Raw genomic sequence first — 23,293 nt, 5'->3', positions numbered from 1 at the left:
GGGACCCGGAATCTTCGCTGGAGACTGCTGGATCCTGGCTCAGGTAGGGAATCGTCGGTGGGGGAGGAATTGAAAGTGAAAGTAAAACGATCTTTACTGTGGCAACCACTAGGAAGGCCAAACTGCAACTCCCAGTGCATTAGAAAGATTTTTTATTTATCATAAGGAGTGCAATAGCAAAAATTAGTTTTAATGAGAGTGACCATTTAAAACCTTTCATCGCCCTTCCAATTCTACAATCTAAATACTGTGCATGTTGTTGGTGACAGCACATAGGTGTAGTAGAAAAGTAGGATAACTTCAGTGTTGTTGTTTTATTTTCTAGAGGCAAAATATACTTTTGATGTGTTATATTCTCCATAGGGAGTAGTCATAGAGAGAATTGTAGTTTTAGAAGTAATAGGCTGGAGGGGAAGGCCAGAAGTATTTAGCACAACTCTATGTTTAGTATGTGCAATTAAAAAGCTGATAAAGAAGTAAATTCTCAACTTATACAAGATCTGTTAATATTTATCAGACGGCACACATTGCAAAAGTATTAGTGTTATTCTACATTTCACATCACGTTTTGACGGTACACTATAGGTCTGTAGGTATAGGTTGGTATTCCAATGTATTCTGCAACATTTCTGAAGCATAGCCATAGGGTTCAATAAATGTAGTCTACTTGTGAGCCTTTTGTTCTATCTCATGCTGGTATACCTTTTATTTACAGGAATTAAAAGACTGACTGCACATTTTTACGCATGCATAGGACAGACCAAACAGTTCAGGAAAGCTATGAAACATATGGTTTTCATATCAGTAAGGCTTCCTTACTACAACTTTGGGTTGTCATTAAATGATAAAGTTGAAAAGTTACTGTATTGCGGCAACCTTTTCCTTTAAAATATTATTTAATTTTGTTTGTCTGATGAGAGCAAAATGAACACTTGGAGGCTTTATCGTGCTGCATCTTTACAATTCACTGTGTAGTATCAAGTCTGTAGTGTGTATTCTGCTCTTAATCTCTTTTATTTATGGGCACAAATACAAGCAGTAGAAGTAGAGGACAGCACTGACTTCATCCCCTGTGCAGGAGTCCATTCCAGTGGCCAATCCGGACAGTCAAACATTAAGGGGGTACTCCAAAGGATAGGGGATAAGATGTCTGATCGCGGGGGTCCCGTTGCACCCACCAGTTTCTGGTCCGGAAGTGCTGTAGGGTTTGGGTCCCGACCACAGGAACCGAAGTTCGTAACGTCACGACTCCGCCCCTGTGTGACGTCACGCCCCATCCCCTCAATGCAAGTCTTTGACGGGGGCATTATGGGCATTACCTGCCTGAGTGCATTGGGGGCATTACCTACCTGAGGGCACAGCCTACCAGGGACCACTACCTACTAGGGCCACTATCTACTGGGGGCACTACTCAGCTGGGAGGGACACTACCTACTACCTACTGGTGGCATTACCTGCTACCTACTTTCTAGGGGCACTATCTACTGGGGGCATTACCTACTATCTATCTACAGGGGGCACTGCCTACTGGGGGCATTACCTACCACCTAGCAGGGGAACAACCTACTACCTACCTAATGGGGGCATTAACTAATAGGGGAAGGGAAATAACCTACCCACCACCACCCAATCCCCCTACCCTTTCCCCCTACACACTAACCTACTCCCTAGGATACCAAGGAGGAGCATTATTGGGGCATTAAGAGTAGGGCATCGGGGGGGATGATGAGGGGGGGCCCAGGCCTAAAGCTTTGTATGGGCCCCCAAAATTTAAGCACACTGTTTATTATAATAAATGTAGAATAATCGAAATAAAAACCATGGTGATAAAAACATGGTTATCTGGTAACTGCAGCATATAAACTGAGGAAAGTGATGCGGGATTGGCTGAGGTGCCGTCATAGATGAATAGTAACATCACTTGGTTTCTCCCATCTGTAGCTAATAAATGTAGTCATTGTTCTTTCTTTCTGTTTACTATTTTACTCACTTTTGGAAATGTCTCCCTGCTTTCTGCGTTGCTTGTACGGACTAGTACCAATATTTCAGTGGTTATTGAAGTGACAAAGAAACCATTATGCTGCATCTATCATTCTATCTAACATAATATATCATATATGTGTGCTTCAATGTATAATTTAGGCATATCCTTTTGTTTATTTAGAAGTGTTCATTTATTCTTTTGTCATGTGTTTTTCTAATATGTAATATGTTGATGTTAGTGTTTATACAGTAATGCCCGTAAATTTTGATACCCCTGAATTTTTTCAATAACACGAAGTATTTCTCACAGAAAAGGATTGCAGTAACACATTTAGCTATACACATGTTTATCCCCTTTGTGTGTATTGGAACTAAACCAAAAAAGGGAGGAAAAAAAGCAAATTGGACATAATGTCACACCAAACTTCAAAAATGGTCTGGACAAAATTATTGGCACCCTTAACTTAATTGCACACCCTTTGGAAAAACTTTTGGTTGCACAAATAACTGAAATCAGTGGCTTCCTATAACCATCAATAAGCTTCTTACACCTCTCAGCCGGTATGTAGGACCACTCTTCCTTTGCAAACTGCTCCAAGTCTCTCTTACTGGAAGGTGCCTTTTTCCAACAGCAATTTTAAGATCTCTTCACAGGTGTTCAATGGGATTTAGATCTGGACTCATTGCTGGCCACTTCAGAACTCTCCAGCGCTGTTACGCCGAGCGCTCCGGGTCCCCGCTCCTCCCCGGAGCGCTCGCTACACTCTCCTCACTGCAGCGCTCCGGTCAGATCCACTGACCCGGGGCGCTGCGATACCGCCTCCAGCCGGGATGCGATTCGCGATGCGGGTGGCGCCCGCTCGCGATGCGCACCCCGGCTCCCGTACCTGACTCGCTCTCCGTCGGTCCTGTCCCGGCGCGCGCGGCCCCGCTCCCTAGGGCGCGCGCGCGCCGGGTCTTTGCGATTTAAAGGGCCACTGCGCCGCTGATTGGCGCAGTGGTTCCAATTAGTATGTTCACCTGTGCACTCCTTATTTATACCTCACTCCCCCTGCACTCCCTCGCCGGATCTTGTTGCCATTGTGCCAGTGAAAGCGTTTCCTTGTGTGTTCCTAGCCTGTGTTCCAGACCTCCTGCCGTTGCCCCTGACTACGATCCTTGCTGCCTGCCCCGACCTTCTGCTACGTCCGACCTTGCTTCTGTCTACTCCCTTGTACCGCGCCTATCTTCAGCAGTCAGAGAGGTTGAGCCGTTGCTAGTGGATACGACCTGGTCACTACCGCCGCAGCAAGACCATCCCGCTTTGCGGCGGGCTCTGGTGAAAACCAGTAGTGACTTAGAACCGATCCACTAGCACGGTCCACGCCAATCCCTCTCTGGCACAGAGGATCCACTACCTGCCAGCCGGCATCGTGACAAGCGCTTTGTTGATATCCATATCTGGGTGCTTTTTGACATATGTTTGGGGTCGTTTTCCTTCTGGAAGATCCAAAGTCTCAGACGCAAACCCAGCTTTCTGACACTGGGCTGTACAGTGCGACCCAAAATCCGTTGGTAATCCTCAGATTTCATGATACCTTGCACACATTCAATTCACCCAGTGCCAGAGGCAGCAAAACAACCCCAAATCATCATTGTTTCATCATATTTCACTGTAGGTACTGTGTTCTTATCTTTGTAGGCCTAATTACGTTTTTGGTAAACAGTAGAATGATGTGCTCTACCAAATAGCTCTATCTTGGTCTCATCTGTCCACAAGACGCTTTCCCAGAAGTATTTTGGCTTACTCAAGTTCATTTTGGCAATATGTAGTCTTGCTTTTTAATGTCTCTGTGTCAGCAGTGGGGTCCTCCTGGGTCTCCTGCCATAGTGTTTCATTTAAATGTCAATGGATAGTTCACACTGACACTGATGCTCCTTGAGCCTGCAGGACAGCTTGAATATCTTTTGAACTTGTTTGGGGCTGCTTATCCACCATCCGGACTATCCTGCGTAGACACCTTTCATCAATTTTTCTCTTCTGTCAAAGCCCAGGGGGATTAGCTACAGTGCCATGGGTTGCAAACTTCTTAAAATCTTGCGAACTGTGGTCAAAAGCAAAAATTTAGATATCTGGAGATGTAACCTTGAGATTGTTGATATTTTTCCACAATTTTGGTTATCAAGTCCTCAGACAGTTCTCTTCTCCTCTTTCTGTTGTCCATGCGTAGTTTGGTACACACAGACACACAATGCAAAGACTAAGTGAACTTCTCTCCTTTTTATCTGCTTTCAGGTGGGATTTTTAAATTGCCCACACCTGTTACTTGCCCCAGGTGAGTTTAAAGGAGCATCACATGCTTGAAACAATCTTATTTATCCACAATTTTGAAAGGGTGCCAATAATTTTGTCCAGCCCATTTTTGGAGTTTGGTGTGACATTACGTCCAATTTGTGTTTTTTCCTCCCTTTTTTGGTTTCGCTCCAATACACACAAAGGGAATAAACATGTGTATAGCAAAATCCTTTTCTATGAGAAATATTTCAGGGGTGCCAACATTTACGGCCATGACTGTAACTTGAAAGATACAGAAAGCTCCCCAGCATCCCCTGGTGCCCACTGCAGGTATTTCATTAATTTAAAGGAGTTTTTTGGACCCATTTAAGAAAACTACCCAGGGGCAGGGAATGATATGACAAAAATTTTCCACCAAAACATACCAGTTTGCTCACTCCTGATCCAGTGCTGCCAATTCTCCTAAGTGTCTACCAGAAGTGTCCTGATGAAGTCCACATACACCAAGCATGGGATACTGCAGCCAATAACTGGCCTTTACAGTCATGTGTTTTCTTTTTTTTCTTTTTCATCATAGCATTCCATGTATCTTGTTAATTTTCTCAAAAGAGCTAGAAAACCCCTAAAATATACATATGTCTATGCAAGGGAAGTCTTTATTTTATGGTGTGAGTAATAAAGCCACCTAATTCCATACTAAATATACTGTCATATTTTTACTCCTAGTTACAGTTATCATCATTTTGTTGCCCAATCTGTGTAGCCTTAATCATTAAAGACAGAGTATTAGAACAGGCTTCAATAGACCAACAGCAGGATTGCAATGGTGCTGACCAGACCAAACGACACAACCGGAACGGTGAAAGGGAAATTTTATTTACCAGGACGCAACGCATTTCGCTATGACACAACCGTAACGGTGAAAGGGACATTTTATATACCAGGTTACAACGCATTTTGCTATGACACAACCCTAACGGTGAAAGGGACATTTTATATACCAGGATACAACGCATTTTGCTATGACACAACCGTAACGGTGAAAGGGACATTTTATATACCAGGATACAACGCATTTTGCTATGACACAACCGTAACGGGGTAAGGGACATTTTATATACCAGGATACAACGCATTTTGCTATGACACAACTGTAACGGTGAAAGGGACGTTTTATATACCAGGATGCAACGAGTTTCGCTATGACACAACTGTAATGGTGAAATGGAAATTTTATATACCAGGATGCAACGCGTTTCGCTACATCACAACCGGAACTGTGAAAGAGAAATTTTATATACCAGGATGCAATGCGTTTCACAATGACACAACCAGAACGGTGAAAGGGAAATTTTATTCAACAGGATGCAATGCGTTTCGCTACGACAAAACCGGAACGGTGAAAGGGAAATTTTATTTACCAGGATGCAATGCATTTTGCTGCACGTGCGCAGAGAAACACATTGCATCCTGGTTAATGAAATTTCCCTTTCACCGTTCCGGTTGTGTCTTATTGAAGCCTGTTCTAATACTCTATCCAGCATTATGCGCACATCATTGTTGTGTATGATGGTACACAGCTATCCATGGTAAGCGGCTTTTGATCTCTGATCATTCTTACCCTTCCTCCGGTGTGTTACACTATGGAGCGCTGTTCTTTTTCTCTAAAGACAAACCCTAAACAGACACCACGCATAGTCAGATCCACGTGTAGCCAGATCCTGTTTGCTAATTTACAGGCAGTACAAGAAGTAGTGTATTAGATCTTGACAGCAGCATCAGACTACACACTGGTTCGTTTGTAGTCTGTAACCATGGCAACACATAAGTCTGAATAGATGCTGTAGATTCAACATGGTAGAATATTTTTAACCACAGAGGCTATATGCAAAAAAATGTATGTAAGATATATTGAAACAAAAAAGAATTGATTTACAGTAGGTTTGGCCTATTGCCCAAAATGTTGTTCCCTAATATACAGGTGGTTCTGGGCATATACCTGGTAAAACCAGTGCTAAAATTGTTCTTTTATGCTTTGTTTGGAGCATTATCCATTTAGCTGAACACAATTATTTTCAGCTTAAGAAGAATTCCATATCAGCTGTGGCTTGAAAGAGTTTAATAGCTAATTGAAAAATTGCTTTTTGTAACTTAAAGGGGTACTCTTCTGCTCAGCATTTGGAACAAACTGTTCTGAACGCAGGAGCCGACGCCGGAAGCTCGTGACGTCATAGCCCTGCCCCCTCATGATGTCAAGGCCCGCCCCCTAAACACAAGTCACGCCCCCTCCCATAGACTTGCATTGAGGGGGCGGACATGACATCATGAGGGGGCTGGACTATGACGTCACGAGCTCCCGTCTCCAGCTCCAGCGTTCGGAACAGTTTGTTCCAAACGCTGAGCAGCGGAGTACCCCGTTAATGCCCGGGAAATAAAGGTGTGTTGTGCTCTTATACAAAGCAATAGGTATTGTCAGGTAAAAGTTATTTACATGAAAATACATAATGTGCAAACCATTTATGGTCTTTGAGGAACACAGCAACTGGTGACATGAAGGATTGTAAAGCAAAAAGTTTATTAAAATACCTTTCTCTGTAAGGCTATGTTCACTCCGCAGAAGTTCTGCACGGAATTCTGCATGAAAATTCCGCGTGAATTTATAGCCAATTCATTTCAATAAAATTCCTGCAGTGGAAATTCTGCTGTGTGAATGGGACTGTGGAATCCCATTTGAAGTGTATTGGCTAAAAATTCATGCAGAATTCCGAGAACCCGGCACAAACTTTGACTGTTCAGTTAAGTCTATCTTTTTAGTGAGCTGTAGAATCATGCAGAATTTTTGCAGAAATTCCGCATACATTTCTGCACGATTCCGCACCGATGTAAAAAAAAACCTGCGGAATTCTGCAGAAAATCAATGCAGATACCGAATTCATGCATAAGGCTATGTTCACATGGCACAATTTCTACTTAGAATTACAGTGGTCCCTCAACATACGAAGGTAATTCGTTCCAAACGAGCTATCGTTTGTCGAATCCATCGTATGTTGAGGGATCCTTGCAATGTAAAGTATAGGAAGCTGTACTCACCTGTCCCCGCCGCTCGAGATGGTGTCCCCGCCGCTCCCGATGGTGATCCCGGGCCTCCGCTGGGCTCTCCGCTGTCTTCTCCGGTCCTCTTCTGTCTTCTCCGGTCCTCTTCTGTCTTCCGCAAGGCCTTACTGGGCCTGCGTAGCGACGTCATTACACCGCTGCGTACGCCATTCCTATTGGATGGCGTGCGCAGCAGCATATTGACGTCATCGGAGAGGGCCGAGAAGACGCCGGAAGACCAGCACTGGACCCGGAGGGCACCCCGGAGCATCGTGGAGGGGTAAGTAATACTTACCGCACCACACGGGGAACATTAAGCTGCTATCCGGCAGCAGCTTAAACATTTGGCGCTGCCGGATAGCACTTAATGCGATGACGATTTCATCATATGTCGGGGCCATCGTAGGTCGGAGGGTCACTGTATTATTACACTTCAATGGGATTCCGCTGTCCCATTCACACAGCAGAATTTCTGCTGCAGAATTTCCACTGCAGGAATTTTATTGAAGGGAATTGGCTATAAATTCATACAGAGTTCCATGCAGAAATTCTGCATGTGAGCCCAGCTTTAGGCTGCGTTCACATGGCGGAAAATATGCCTATCTGCGTGAATTCTGAATCTGCATTGGTTCTGTGCAGGATTCTGCAGTTGTTTTTTTTTATCATTTGCAGAATCTGTGCTGAATTTGTACAGAAATTTTCGCATGAATTCTGCATGATTCCACATCTCAGTAAAAACATAGACTTTATTTAATAGAACACTAAAAGTTCAAACGGATTCTGTGCGGAATCTACATGCAGATCCTGCACAAATTTTCCTGCAAATTCTGCACGAAATCTACGGAAATCAAGCCCCCATTGACATTAATGGGACTCTGCAGCCAAAGTCCAGAAAAATATAAGAGGAGACTTTTTCCAGAGTGCAAAATGCTGAATTTCAGCAAATTCTGCAGTGTGAATGACATTGCAAAATCCCATTAAAGAGTACCTGTCACCAAATAAAACTTTTAATATAGTGTTCCTTGTGTAATTAGCAGACACTTTCCCATTCACTTGTAATATAAAAAATGGCCACTAGGTGGCTCTGTTCTGTTCCCTGCCTGGCCTGGCAGGAGACCAAACTCAGGAAGTGTTTCTTTGCACTGAGCTTGATTGACAGCTGCACAGAAAGTGAAAGCTCCACAGATTCTCACAGAAATCTGCACAGACTGACAGCTGAAGGAGAATCTCACTGATAGCAACAGACTGAAACATGCACAGAGCGTGAGGTCTTCTATTCATCACAGCACTGCAACCATGTGAGGGCGGAAGTGGTCCCCCAGCAGGCTTCAGTGATGTCATGCCTACTGGGAAACACCAACTTTCTCCTGCTGGAGATGCACAGCTTTTTAAATCTCTTAAGGGCTGGAGGGGTGTTAGGAGTAGTTAGGGAACACATCCTGTGTTCGTTTAGAACAGTTTATTTGGTGACAGGTACTTTTTAACCTGTTGGGGACCAAGGACATACAGGTACAACCTTGCTCCCTGGTACTTAAGGACCAAGGGCGTCCCCCCCCCCCCCATGTCGGCGATCGCTGCAAATCGCTGATCAATTCAGATTGGCGATTTGAGGCGATTCTGGGCTGATCGGGTCTCTGGTGACTTGATAGCCTGGAAAATAGGAATGATCGGAGCTGTCAGAGACACTGAGGTAGTCTGTTACCTAACTCAGTGTTTCCCAATCCCAACCAGTGTGCCTCTAGCTGTTGCATAACTACAACTCCCAGCATGCACGGTCTGTCAGTGTACATCCACATGGGCGGGGGTTTACAGCAAGTTTCCCGCTTCCGGGCCTGCTGGGAGTTGTAGTTTTGCAACAGCTGGAGGGCCATTATTAGGACACCACTACTTTGGACATACATGTAGTATGGTAGAAGTGGGGATTGGTGAAGTGAGGGAACACTTTTCTGAGACAGGCGTGAAGCATTTCTAGCGCCAATCTTAGAGCCCGGTATTTACCTGACATTTTATGTTTTCATGCAGATTAAGGGAACTCTCCCTGTAATTAAAAGCATGAAATAACCATCTTATTGCCCATTCCCGCGTGTGGGCAGAAGGACATTGCTGCAATTTCTATACCAATTAATCAGTATGAGAAAAATTGAAAATGTACACAGTTCTTCTGGTACGCTATGTACAGTATGACTCAAAGCAGAATAAGGTGTCCTACGCAGCTTCAACCACTTCCCCTTCCCTCCTGCATTATAAATATCTCTTTCATTACATTTCCAGGTCTGACTACAATAATAGTGACTGAACGCCTCTGATGAACATAGGTATATGTTAGATAAAGGATATATATATATATGTGTGTGTGTGTGTGTGTGTGTGTGTGTGTGCGCATGTGTTAAGCCCAGGCATCCATAAATCCATTTACTATCCATTCCATGAATCCACTACTTATTCATTAAAATAATATTTTCTCACATTCCTTCCAGTGCTTATTAGCGGCTGTATATTACAGACAAAGTTCTTTTGTTTTTGGATTTCTTTTTTTCTGTCCGCAGTGCTCTCTTCTGACACCTCTGTCCGTATCAGGAACTGTTCAGAACAGGAGCACATCCCCATAGCAAACCTAGCCTGCTCTGGACAGTTCCTTATACAGACAGAGGTGAATGCTCCAGAGGAAGTCCTTTTCTTTTTCATTTATTTTGTGTCTGACCACAGTCCTCTCTGCTGACACCTCTACTGGTTCTACTCTGGATAGTTCCTGACATGGACAGAGGTGTCAGCAGAGAGCACTGTGGTCAGACAGAAAGGAAATTCAAAAAGAAAAGAACTTCCTCTAGAGCATACAGCAGCTGATAAGTACTGGAAGGATTAAGATTTTTAAATAGAAGTAATTTACAAATCTGTTTAACTTTCTGGCACAAGTTGATAAAAAAAAAATTTTTTTCACTAGAGTACCCCTATAAGTTCATATGTAAATGAGTCTCAAGTGACCATGGGGCATTCTCTAGTATAGCAAAAGCCCATGGTTAGCCAGACCCCATCTCCTCTTATTCACCACCTCTATGCCCACTGTTGATCGAAGAGGTATAGTTGTATGCAAATGAATACAGAAGTGGTAAATTAGAGGTGATGGGGCTGGCTTATCCTAAATTCTAGATGCACTTTTAACAGGAATTTGGAAACGATATAAGGTGTTCAGTTAAACATCATAGTCTCATGCTTAGTGTATGCACGCAGAAGGCAGTGTCAGAGAAACACCCTGTTCCAAATTATCATGCAAATTATATTTTTCTCATTTACCTAAATAATTGTTGTAAATACCTCCTGGTATCAGATCGCCGAATGACTGCTCAGTGCCTGAGATCCAGGCATGAGCAGTCAAGCGGCATAATCATTGATCAATCAATCGCTTCTCGGCCTTTTGGCTAAGATCAAGTGTAGTATCTGTTCTAATCAGTTTTCATGCCGGTGGCAAACTACGCCTGTATGGGGCTGGTGGGGATGGGTGCTGCATGGAGGGTGCACGTGTACCAGGGCTTTCCGGGGCTGGTTCTGAGGAATCAGCTCGACGGCTGCCCCGATGTGACCTGTTCCCTCCGGGTCTCGCCATGAGGCTGAGAGGGTCTAGAGCCGAGGTACTTTTGTGCCTCGGGGAGTGGTGACCCCGAGGTGCCGAAACTCACTGGGAATACTGGGTCACTGAGTTGAAGCACTGGCACCATAATCTCTTCACCTTGTGGCACTCACCTCTTGATTCCTGGCCTTCTGGCTAGGATCAGAGAAATTTTTATAGATCCGGCCCGATGTCCGGGCAGTATATCTGCACACATTCACATATTTATTTCTTTTTTGTCTCACTGTGTCACTTTTTGCGTGTTGTGTGTTCACAGGATTTGTCAGGATGCGGTAGCCCTTCTGGGTGTCCCTCCTGGCGGTCTAGGGGAGGTGTGTGTGGCCATTAGGTTCCGCACCTCCCTGCAAACACCCCGGGTACTCCTGCTTTGGCAAGGTACCTACCGTTATCGGCTCTGCGGGCAGATACCTTGGCTAAAGCCAAGGGGGATGCCAGGAGCATTTGTGGTCCCCTAGTAGCTTCGACAAAAAGGGACATCGAACCTGGAACCTCGCAGGTACCTTTTGGTCCGGAGGCGAAGGGTAAGGTTTGTTGGGGGGCCTCTCTCCTATCGGAGAAGGGCTTGCGATAGACCGCATCCTTTGTGCACGTTTTTTTAGTGTAACACGTTTGCACTTTTTCTTGCACCTTGGGTGATTCGAGAGCACGTTCCTCGGCTTTTAATCATTGATCAATGGTCGGTCGCTTCTTGGGCTTTTGGCTAAGATAAAGTGTAGTATCTGTTCCTATCAGTTTCATGCTGGTGGCAGGCGACGCCAGTGTGGAGCTGGTCGGGATGGGTGCTGCATGGTAGGGAGCAGGTGTACCGGGGCGTTCCGGGGCTGGTTCTGAGGAATCAGCTCGACGGCTGCGCCGATGTGACCTGTTTCCTCCGGGGTTCGCCATGAGGCTGAGATTGTCCAGAGCCGAGGTACCTTAGTGCCTCGGAGAGTGGTGACCCCGAGGTGCCAAAACTCACTGGGAGTATTGGCTCACTGAGTTGAAGCATGGGCACCATGATCTCTTCACCTTTGTGGCACTCACCTCTTGATTCCCAGCCTTCTGGCTAGGATCAGAGACATTTTTATAGATTCGGTCGGATGTGGGGGCAGTATATCTGCACACATTCACTTATTTATTTATTTTTGTCTCACTGTGTCACTTTTTGCATGTTGTGTGTCCACAGGACATTGAACCTGGAACCTCGCAGGTACCTTTTGGTCCGGAGGTGAAGGGTAAGATTTGTTGGGGGGCCTCTCTCCTATCGTAGAAGGGCTTGCGATAGACCGCATCCTTTTTGCACTTTTTTTTTAGTGTAACACGTTTGCACTTTTTCTTGCACTTTGGGGGATTCGAGAGCACGTTCCTCAGCTCTTAGATAAAAAAAAAAAAAAAAACATTGATCAATGTAAAAGATCAGTGTGTGCAGTGTTATAGCCCCCTATGGGAGCTATAACATTGCAAAAAAAAATGTGAAAAAAAAGTTAATAAAGATCAATTGACCCCTTCCCTAATAAAAGTTTGAATCACCCCCTTTTCCCATTAAAAAAAAAAACTGTGTAAATAAAAATAAACATATGTGATATCGCCGCGTGCGGAAATCTCCGAATTATAAAAATATATTGTTAATTAAACCTAAACTGCACGGTCAATGGCTTATGCGCAAAAAAAATTCCAAAGTCCTAAATAGCATAGTTTTGGCCCTCATGCCATCCCGTACGCGGAAAAATTTAAAAGTTATATGGGTCAGAAGAGGACAATTTTAAACGTATAAATTTTCCTGCATGTAGTTATGATTTTTTCCATTTCAAAGTAGAATTGGTGGCGCAAAAATAAGCCCTCATATGGATTTTTAGGTGCAAAATTGAAAGGGTTATGATTTTTTAAAGGTACGGAGGCAAAAACGGAAAAATCCTCCGTCCCCAAGGGGTTAAACATTTTAACAGGTCACGTTACATTTTAACATAGGACCCCTTCAAAAGTCTTGCATCCATTGAACTTGTGAATTTTTGGACAGTTTCTGTTTGAATTTGTTTGCAAGATGTCAGAATAGCCTCCCAGAGTTGCTGTTTGGAAGTAAACTGCCTCCCACCCTCATAGATCTTTTGCCGAGGATGCTCCAAAGGTTCTCAATAGGATTGTGGTCAGGGGAGGATGAAGGCCACACCATGACTTTCTCTCCTTTTATCCCCATAGCAGCCATTGATGCAGAGGTATTCTTTACAGCATGAGATGGAGCATTGTCATGCATGAAGATGATGTTATTATGGAAAGCATAGTTCTTCCTCCTGTATCAGGGAAGAAAGTGGTCAGTCAGAAACTCCACATACTTTGCAGAGGTAATCTTTCCACCCTCAGGGACCCTCAAGGGGCCGACCAGCTCTCTCCCCATGATTCTGGCCCAAAACATGACTCCACCACTGCCTTGCTGACATCACAGCCTTGTTGGAACAGGGTGGCCATCCACCAACCATCCATTACTCCATCCATCTGGACCATCCAGGGTTGCACGGCACTCATCAGTGAACAGGACTGTTTGAAAATTAGTCTTCATGTATTTTTCTGCCCACTGCAGCCATTTCTGCTTGTGAGCATTGGTTAGTGGTGGCCGAATAGAAGGTTTATGCACAGTTACAAGACTCTGGAGGACTCTACACCTTGATGTCTGTGGGACTCCAGAGGCACCAGCAGCTTCAAATATCTGTTTGCTCCTATGTAATGGTATTTTAGCAGCTGCTCTCTTGATCCGATGCATGGATCTGGAAGAAATCTTCCTCAATGTGCCTTTATCTGTACGAACCCATTTGTGCTCTGAATCAGTCACAAATCTCTTAATAGTGCGATAAGCATGCTTTAGTTTTCGTGAAATATCTAATGTTTTCATACCTTGTCCAAGGCATTGAACTATTTCACTCTTTATGGCAGCAGAGAGATCCTTTTTCTTCCCCATATTGCTTGAATATGGTGCTCTGCTTAATAATGGGGAACACCCACCTTTAGTAGTTTTTCCTTAAAGCATACCGGTCATAGTGCCAAAAAAGGAAAATGTATGTGTTATTCAGTACCTAATCCTGATCATGTACATATATTTTTTATGTGTCAAGGACCTATATATCCCTAACAAATAGCATTTATATGTTGCTCACTTGCTTTTTCTTCTTGCCTTATGGAGGGGGCGTGTCCATCGCTCCCTCACTGTGATGACTCATCTGCTCTGAGTCTGGGAGCAGCCTGGCAGTTTGCAAATCACTGCATAGTACTTTTTATGGATACATTTTCTATTTGTTCCTAGTAAAGCTGGATGCTAATCAACATAGCTGTCACTATGTGTGTCATTTAGCTTTCACAGACTCCTGAATGTCTCATCATCTTCTTTGTCATTCAGGAGTAAGAGAAAGCTTTGGCTCTTCAAGCATGCTAGCAATTGTAGTTTTGCAACAGCTGGAGCTGCAGTGTTTATAACGCACTGTGTTAGAGCAGTGTTGCCTTTAGCTGTTGCAAAACTACAACTCCCAGCATGCCCACACATCCTTTGTAGTTTTGCAAGTTCTGGAGGCACACAACTGGAGAATACACAGCTCTAAAACAGAGTTTTACAAAGATTGTACCCCCATCATAGGAGTTGTTGTTTAGGAACAACTGAAGGCTGTAGTGGTGCAATGTGATCTCCTATACTGGATACCAACACACTTTACAGCTAGTATCCAGTATGCTGCAAAATACAGAGTAGTCTGTCTGCATAAAGACAGATGACCCCTAGTGGCGGCTATTTTCATTTTTTTCTTTTTTAGTAAAATTGAATTTTTTTTAAAATAAATGTATGTTTAAAAAAGTCATCTTATCAGTAGTACTACAAAATATGAAACGTTTTTCATAATGAAAGTGCCTCTTTAAATTGGGCTCACCTGGCAATCTAATTTTCACAGGTGTCCGAGATTGTTTTCAGTGATCAAAAGAGCCCTGAGACCCAATGCCATGAGTTAAAAGGGTACTCTGGTGGAAAATATTATTTTTTAAATCAACTGGTGCCAGAAAGTTAAACAGATTTGTAAAGTACTTCAATTAAAAAAGTCTTTATCCTTCCAGTACTTTTTAGTGGCTGTATGCTACAGAGGAAATTCTTTCCTTTTTGAATTTCTTTTTTGTCTTGTCCACATTGCTCTCTGCTGACACCTCTGTCTGTATCAGGAACTGTCCAGAGCAGTTCCTCATAGCCAACCTATGCTACTGTGGATAGTTCCTGACACAGACAGAGGTGTCAGCAGAGAGCACTGTGGACAAGACAAAAAAGAAATTCAAAACGATTTTTTAACAGAAGTAATTTACAAATCTGTTTAACTTTCTGGCACAAGTTTATTAAAAAAAAAAAAAAAAAGTTTTCCACCGGAGTACCCCTTTAAACTGAAAAACCAAATATTTAATCTTTGTGACACTTAAATAGAATTTGCATAATAATTCGGAACAGGGTGTAGATTTCCCATACTTATCACATTGAAGCAAAAGGTATTTTTCGAGTAACAGAAATCATTGATGTTGAAGTACCTTTTTTTTTTGTCAAGTAGGCATGAAAAATACGTTTAGTCTCCATGCCTTTTTTATTTTTTTTATTACCGGTATTTTCTTTTCTTATGATTATTAATAAATGAACCAACAGAAATGGTTCATCTTGGCGTTCCTCAGAAATTTTATATATATATATATTTTTTTTTTACGTCTACACAGCTGCAACCATAAAAAAATAAAGCGATTCTATAGCTGTGACCGGGCGCCACTATGTAATATGTTCCCCTATTCAGTGCGGTAGACTTAATCTGGAAGTAGTGGAAAATCTGCAGTCTCTCATTGAGTCGTATAGTTTGCTGAGTTCATGCTGCCAGGGGCCTATTTTAAGGTAGTTGCAATGTATACAATTTTTTCCATGAACATGAGAAGAATATTCAGATGGGTTACACTGTACTCTACATGTAAAGGGAATTCTACCTTATTTACCTTATCATAAAATAAAGTATTTTGCATTATAATGTAGGTTGGTGTTTATTAAAGGGGTATTCCCATCTTGTACAGTGATGGAGTATCTCTAAAACTGTGTTTCCCAACCAGTGCGCCCCCCAGCTGTTGCAAAAGTACAACTCCCAGCATGCGCAGACAGTCGTTGGCTGTCCGGGCGTGTTGGGAGTTGTAGTTTTGCAACAGCTGGAGACAGGCCGGTTGGGAAACACTGCTGTAGAATATTCACTTTATGATCAGTGGGGGACAACTGAAAATGTGGGATATGTATAGGGGTGTAGTCCCCGATGCGAGAAAATCCATGTGACAGGTGTAACAGTTTCTAGTACATATTTTTTATACCACATCCTTTGTACAATGATTTTTTTAGGACTGAGTTCTTTCCGGGCACTAACCCCTGTTTTAGGCGTTTCAAGTACTATCACTTTGTTCTACCCCGGGGGGTTATGACCCAGGACTACATATGCACATTTAGATGTGTGTTTTTAAAGTTCTTTTTAAATATTACTGTTAGGGATTGACCGATATTGATCTTTTAGAGCCGATACTGATAATCTGTGACCTTTGAGGCCGATAGCCGATAACTTATACCGATATTCCGGTATAAATTATCGGCTATTTCTCCCCCCCCCCTTCTCTCCCCCTGCCTGTCCTGGGGTCCTCCTGAGTCCAACCACCGCTGGCCCATTGCCTCCCCCATCCCCGGTTTTATAATTACCTGTTCCCAGGGTCGGCGATACTTTTGGCTCCGGCGGCGTCCTGAGCTGTCACTGTGCGCACTGACGGTGACGTTGCATTGAGGACATCACTCATCATTGTGCAGCGCACAGCAACAGCGCAGGACGCCGCAGAAGCCAGAAGTAGCGCGGACCCCGGGAACAGGTAATTATAACACCGGGGATGGGGGAGGCGATGGGTCAGCGGCGGCAGCAGTATGTGGCCAGGCGATGGGGGAGGCAATGGGGCAGCGGATGACGGTATGTGGCCAGAGGCTGGGGAGGCAATGGGGCAGTGGCGGCGGTGGTCGTCTCTGGCCGGGGGCGGGGCATTATCGGCATATCGGCAAGGTAATTGCCGATACCGATTATGTCCAAAATCGTGAATATCCAATAATCGGCCGATCCCTAATTACGGTACTATGTAGTTGTCATGTCTGTAAATTCATATACAATGTAGCTTTTTGCATATTCATATGTTAAATAAAGATGAGCCTTTTTGAATGGTGATGTCAAATTACATGTGACTATTAGGCTAAGTTCCCACTTTTTTTTTTTTTCTCCTGCGTTTTTTTTGTGTGTGTGTGTGTGTGTGAAAAAAAAAAGCCAGAAAAAACACCAGTGTAATTTCCTGCATCTGACGTTTTTTCTGGTGTTTTTGCATTTGAGTGGAAATTGCATTTTTGGCCCCTCTGGCGTTTTTTTTTTTTTTTTTTTTCAAAATTTGTTGGGTACCAAAAAAAAAAAAAAAAGATGCAGGAGGGATGGGGAAAAAGTGTATTTAACAATTTTTTTTTATTTTTATTTTTTTAATAATGAAATTTTAATACATTTTTGATAAAGTGTGTGTTTCACTTTTTTTTTTCTCTATTTTTTACATTTTTTTTTGTAGTACTACTACTTCCATCATGGAGCAGATTGTTCCATGATGGGAGTAGTAATTCCTGTACTAATAGACATATCGCCCTGGGTGTCAATCCTGACACCCGATGCGATCGTCCTGTCTATTGCAGAGATGCGGAGCTGCTCTATGCAGCACTCGCATCTCTGCACTATACTCCAACCGGCCAGTGATATGAATACAATTTCACATCACCCATTCATATTTTCCGCCCAGAGTAGTGATTGGCTGGATGGTTGCAGCCAATCACAGCTCTCAGAGGAAAATATGAATGAGTGATGTTCTATTCACATCACTGGCTGGAGTATAGTGCAGAGAGGCGAGCGCTGTAGAGAACCACTCCACATCTCTGCAATAGAAAGGATGATCGCATCACGTGTCAGGAGTGACACCAGCTGTGATCTTTCCATAACTGCAGGTACTACTACTCTCAGACACACTCTGCTCCATGCTGGGAGTTGTAGTGCCTGAATTAATAGACAGATCGCAGCGAGTGAAACTTCTGACACCTGTTGCGATCTGTCTATTAATGCAGGTACTACAGCTCCCAACATGGAGCAGAGTGTGCTCCATGTTGGGAGCAGTAAAAGATCACAGCGGATGTCACTCCTGTCACCCGCTGTGATCCTCCTGTATAATATATAGATGCGGCGGCCGCTCTTCTATGGTCCTCTGCACTGACGTATATATGCAGCTATTCATATTTCCACAGAGAGCTGTGATTGGCTGGAACCATCTGGCCAATCACAGCTCTCTGCTGGAAATATGAATAGGTGTATATTTATACGGCAGTGCAGGGGACTAGTGAAGAGCGGCCGGCCGCATCTTTACATTATACAGAAGGATCGCAACGGACCCGAGGTGATCTGTCAATTAGTACATGTACTACTACTCCTATCATGGGACAGTGTGTTCCATGCTGGGAGTAGTAGTACTACCCAAAAAATGGGAAAAAAAAGTGAAAAACACACACACACTACATTTTTATTATTGTCGGCTACATTTTTAAAACCCTGCCCGCACACGTAAATTGATGCCGTTTAAAAATTTATAAAAATGTTGTTATAAAAAAGATGAATTTCGTTTAATACAATTTTCACTGTATCTCTTTTATTATTTGGTACCCCACGAAATTTTATTTAAAAAATTGAAAGACACCAAAGAGAGAATCCATCATGTTTTTCCTGCCACAATGTGCCCCCTTCATTTAAGTGTGCCAAACATAGTCTAAAAGTGTCTAGCCCTTCCGAGCCCATTCACTTAGCGGCCGCAGTGATGTCCTGCCTCAGCTACTGATTGGCTTAGCAAGCGTCTCCAAACCAGTTAACACTGGACAATGTGAAGCGAAGCCCCAATATAACAGTGGCAGCATTGTGGGAGTGAGGAAGGTTAGTACTTAACCCCTCGCTTAGTATTATTTTTAACACCTTAACGACGCAGGATGTAAATGTACTTCCTGGTGAGCTGGTACTTAAAGCACCAGGATGTGCATTTATGTCCTATACATAACCACGAGCATCGGAGCGATGTTCGAGTCATGCGCGGCTGGTCCCAACTGCTAATAGCAGCCAGGGACCCGCCGGTAATGGCCAACATCCGCTATCGCGCAATGTCCGCCATTAACCCCTCAGATGCCGTGATCAATACAGATCACGGCATCTGCAGAAGTGGACGATCGGATTGCCTGCAGCGCTGCCGCGGTGATCCGATCCTCTGTAATGGCGGATGGAGGTCCCCTCGCCTGCCTCCTTCCTTCTTCCGACGTCTTCTGCTCTGGTCTGAGATCAAGCAGACCAGAGGAGAAGATAGCCGATAATACTGATCAGTGCTGTGTCCTATACATAGCACTGAACAGTATTAGCAATCAAATGATTGCTATAGATAGTCCCCTATGGGGACTACTAAAGTGTAAAAATAAATGTAAAAAAACTGAAAATCCCCTCTCCCAATAAAAATTTAAATTGTCAGTTTTTCCCCATTTTACCCCCAAAAAGTGTAAAACATTTTTTTTTAATAAACATATTTGGTATCACCATGTGCGGAAATATCTGAACTGTTAAAATATAATGTTAATTATCCCATACGGTGAACGGCGTGAATGTAAAAAAAAAAAAGGCCAAAATTGCTGCTTTTTTATAACATTTTATTCCCCAAAAAATGTATAAAAAATGTATTAAAAGTTTTATATATGCAAATGTGGCATCAAAAAAAATTACAGATCACGGCGCAAAAAATGAGCCTTCATACCGCCGCTTGTATGGAAAACTTTAAAAGTTATAGGTCAGCAATATAGAGGGATTTTAAATGCACTAATTTGGTTAAAAAGTTTGCGATTTTTTTTTAAGAGATTTTTTTTAAGTAAAGTGTACAGCATGAAAACGAAACCTTCCAAAATTAGCAAAATTGTGGTTTTCTTATCAATTTCCCCACACAAATAGTATTTTTTTTGGGTTGCATCATACATTTAATGGTAAAATGAGTAATGTCACTACAAAGGACAACTGGCTGCACAAAAAACAAGCCCTCATACTAGTCTGTGGCTGAAAATATAAGAGTTATGATTTTTAGAAGGCGAGGAGGAAAAAACAAAAACGTAAAAATAAAATTGTCAGAGTCCTTAGATGGTTAAGTACTATATTTTTTATTTATTTTATTTATTTATTTATTTATTTATTTTTTTTAATCGCTGGGCTACACCTTTTAGGCCCACAATAAGGAAAAAACGTTCCCCAAGAATGCACCATATTCAACACTTTTGATGTCTCTATAGTAAGTATATTTTAGGCTGACAGAGTCCCAGAAGTAGGATGCACTCACATCACGGTTTTGTACGCGGCGACCATATACGATTTTATATTATTTTATATAGAACCATATGCTGGGAGTTGAAGTTTTACATCAGCTAGATGCACCCTGGTTGGGAAACACTGCTACAGTGGTCCCTCAAGTTACAATATTAATTGGTTCCAGGATGACCATTGTATGTTGAAACCATTGTATGTTGAGACTATAACTCCATGGAAACCTGATAATTGGTTCTGAAGCCACCAAAATGTCATCCAAAAATAGGTAAAAGTGAGGATTAAAGATAAACAAGTAGATCGTACATATAAAAGTAAGAAAGAGCTGCTAGAAGCTGTAAATCACTGTCCGTGTTTCCCAACCAGGGTGCCTCCAGCCGTTGCAAACTACAACTCTCAGCATGCCCGGACAGCCTTTGGCTGTCCGGGCATGCTGAGAGTTGTAGTTTTGCAACAGCTGGAGGCACCTTGTTTGGGAAACACTGGTTTATGTAGAGGACAGGAGCTTCTTAAGGGTTCTGTACAGAATACACAATGTCCTAAAAAAGTAACATGGAGCCGCCCTTACCTGGTGTCCAAAGGAGCAGGTAACCCTGGTACAGGTAAAGTGTACAGAACATGTAATACCTCCCTGTACTGTAAGAGGCACTACCAGACACCAGTCAGTGCATACACTTCAGTAACACAGGGGTTTTACAAGTAAAATGCCCATTCTGATTGTTCACACGTGTTGCAGATCTGGACTGTCTGTACATTGTATGTTGAGTCTGGTTTCAAGTTACAATGGTCCAGAAAAGACCATTGTATGTTGAAACTATTGTATGTTGAGGCCATTGTAAGTTGAGGGATCACTGTATATGTGTTTATGTGTGTGTGGCCACCCAGTGGTTTTGATGTGAATTACACCTTGTTGATGTTTTTGCTAACATGTTGCGGTACTACCGTATATCGATAGTTGGATCAACAGTAAAGGTAAGGGTGTACTCCTCTGTACATGGATTCATTTTATTGCTTTACTTGAATTACGACTACCCTTGTGACTAATGTAAATCATGTGATTTACCAGTATTAATAGAAACTACATTATTATTCGTATTGCTCACTATTGTTTCAAATCTAGTCAACATCCATGGTCTTTTAGCTGCATAGCTGAGTCTGCACAGAATTGCTGCTTGCGTCTCAAAGAATAAAGAATGATTCATAGTTTCAAGAAAGTTGGTTTCCATAGTGACTCCAGCCATAAATATATATTGGGCTGCTTAATGGGCTACCCCCTTCAAGTCACTTGCTGCTATACAACATTGTCATTTGCTGCTTTTCTATGCAGAAGATCCAAGCAGTGGTAAAAAAAAAAAAAAAATCCTGGTTTCATTAAAGCGTATAAACGTCCTGTAGTTAGTCATTTTTAACGTTCTATAAGGGAATACTTTTGCGCAGCGATAGCAGGGAATATTATTGTACATTTTCATGTTGCGACAGTCGTGTTCGTCACGTATGGAGTGAGGGTAAAGCAATGCCAAAAAGGGAAGGTTATAGAGGGAAGCAATAGTTTACAGTAGTGCCTCAAGTTACAATATTAATTGGTTCCAGGACGGCCATTGTATGTTGAAACCATTGTATGTTGAGACCGTAACTCTATGGAAACCTGGTAATTGGTTCTGAAGTCACCAAAATGTCATCCAAAAATAGGAAAAAGTGAGAATTAAAGAAAAATAAGTAGATAACTAATATAGATAAAGCAAATTCTTACATATAAAAGTAAGAAAGATCTGCTGGGAGCTGTAATCACTGTCTATGTCAGTGTTTCCCAAGATGGGAGCCTCCAGCTGTTGCAAAACTACAACTCCCAGCATGCCCGGACAGCCAAAGGCTGTCTGGGCATGCTGGGAGTTGTAGTTTTGCAACAGCTGGGGGCACCCTGCTTGGGAAACACTGGTCTATGTTGAGGACAGGAGCTTCTTCGGGGTCCTGTACAGTACATGCAATGTTCTAAAAAAGTAACATGGAGTCGCCCTTACCTGGTGTCCAAAGGAACTGGTAACCCTGGTACAGGTAAAGATTACAGAACATGTAATACCTCCCTGTACTGTAGGGGGTGCTACCAGGCACCGGTCAGTGCATACACTTCAGTAATACAGGTGTTTTACCAGTAAATTGCCCATTCTGATTGGTCGGTTCTTCCGGCCATTGACACGTTTCACAGTTCTGGACTGTCCGTAACATTGTATGTTGAGTCTGGTTTCAACTTACAATGGTCCAGAAAAGACCATTGTATGTTGAAACTATTGTATGTTGAGGCCATTGTAAGTTGAGGGATCCCTGTAATTTAGATTGTTAAAATGAATCTCTCAACTGTAATTGTTGCTCATCTTCCAACCCTTCCTTGACTTCTACATCAGTCAAGGAGTGGCACTTGAGCAGCTTGACTCCAACTCCTTGACTCTTGGCTGAGAAATGAATGGCATTTAAAAAAAAAAATATTTGCCCCCCCCCCCCATCAGCTTTAGGAAATATATAAATTGCTTTCATTCCCTAACAGCTATCCAAGAGTAGCAAATACGGATGACAGATTCCCTTTAAAAGAGATTCCTGCACTTTATATAAAAAAAACTAATGCTGATAAAGTAATCAGAAACCTCATTCAGATCATATCTCCACATAAAAACAAGATATTTTTAATGTCCACTAATGTGCCCATTTCTCCTGGTACAGTGTAGGTCTTCTTTAAAGGGGTATTCCAGGAAAAAACTTTTTTTTTACTAATCAACTGGCTCCAGAAAGTTAAACAGATTTGTATATTACTTCTATTAAAAAATCTTAATCCTTTCAAAAATTATCAGCTGCTAAAGTTGAGTTGTTTTCTGTCTGGCAACAGTGCTCTCTGCTGACATCTCTGCTTGTCTCGGGAACTGC

At 42.7% G+C, this 23,293-nt stretch overlaps 1 protein-coding gene and 1 non-coding gene across 11 annotated transcripts in view; both read left to right on the top strand.

Annotated features, from left to right (window-relative positions):
* The window catches only part of CDKL5 (cyclin dependent kinase like 5), a 358,007-nt gene that overhangs the window by 208,815 nt on the left and 125,899 nt on the right, over positions 1–23,293 (top strand). The window lies entirely within an intron of this gene.
* On the top strand, positions 10,748–10,934 carry LOC130359807 (U2 spliceosomal RNA). Its single transcript, XR_008890473.1, has one exon. It is a non-coding gene; the product is annotated as a U2 spliceosomal RNA (small nuclear RNA).

This window comes from Hyla sarda, chromosome 2 (genome assembly GCF_029499605.1).
Source record: "Hyla sarda isolate aHylSar1 chromosome 2, aHylSar1.hap1, whole genome shotgun sequence".
NCBI lineage: Eukaryota > Metazoa > Chordata > Amphibia > Anura > Hylidae > Hyla > Hyla sarda.
Note: the sequence above shows the minus strand (reverse complement) of the source record. Positions and strands in the feature narration are given on the sequence as shown.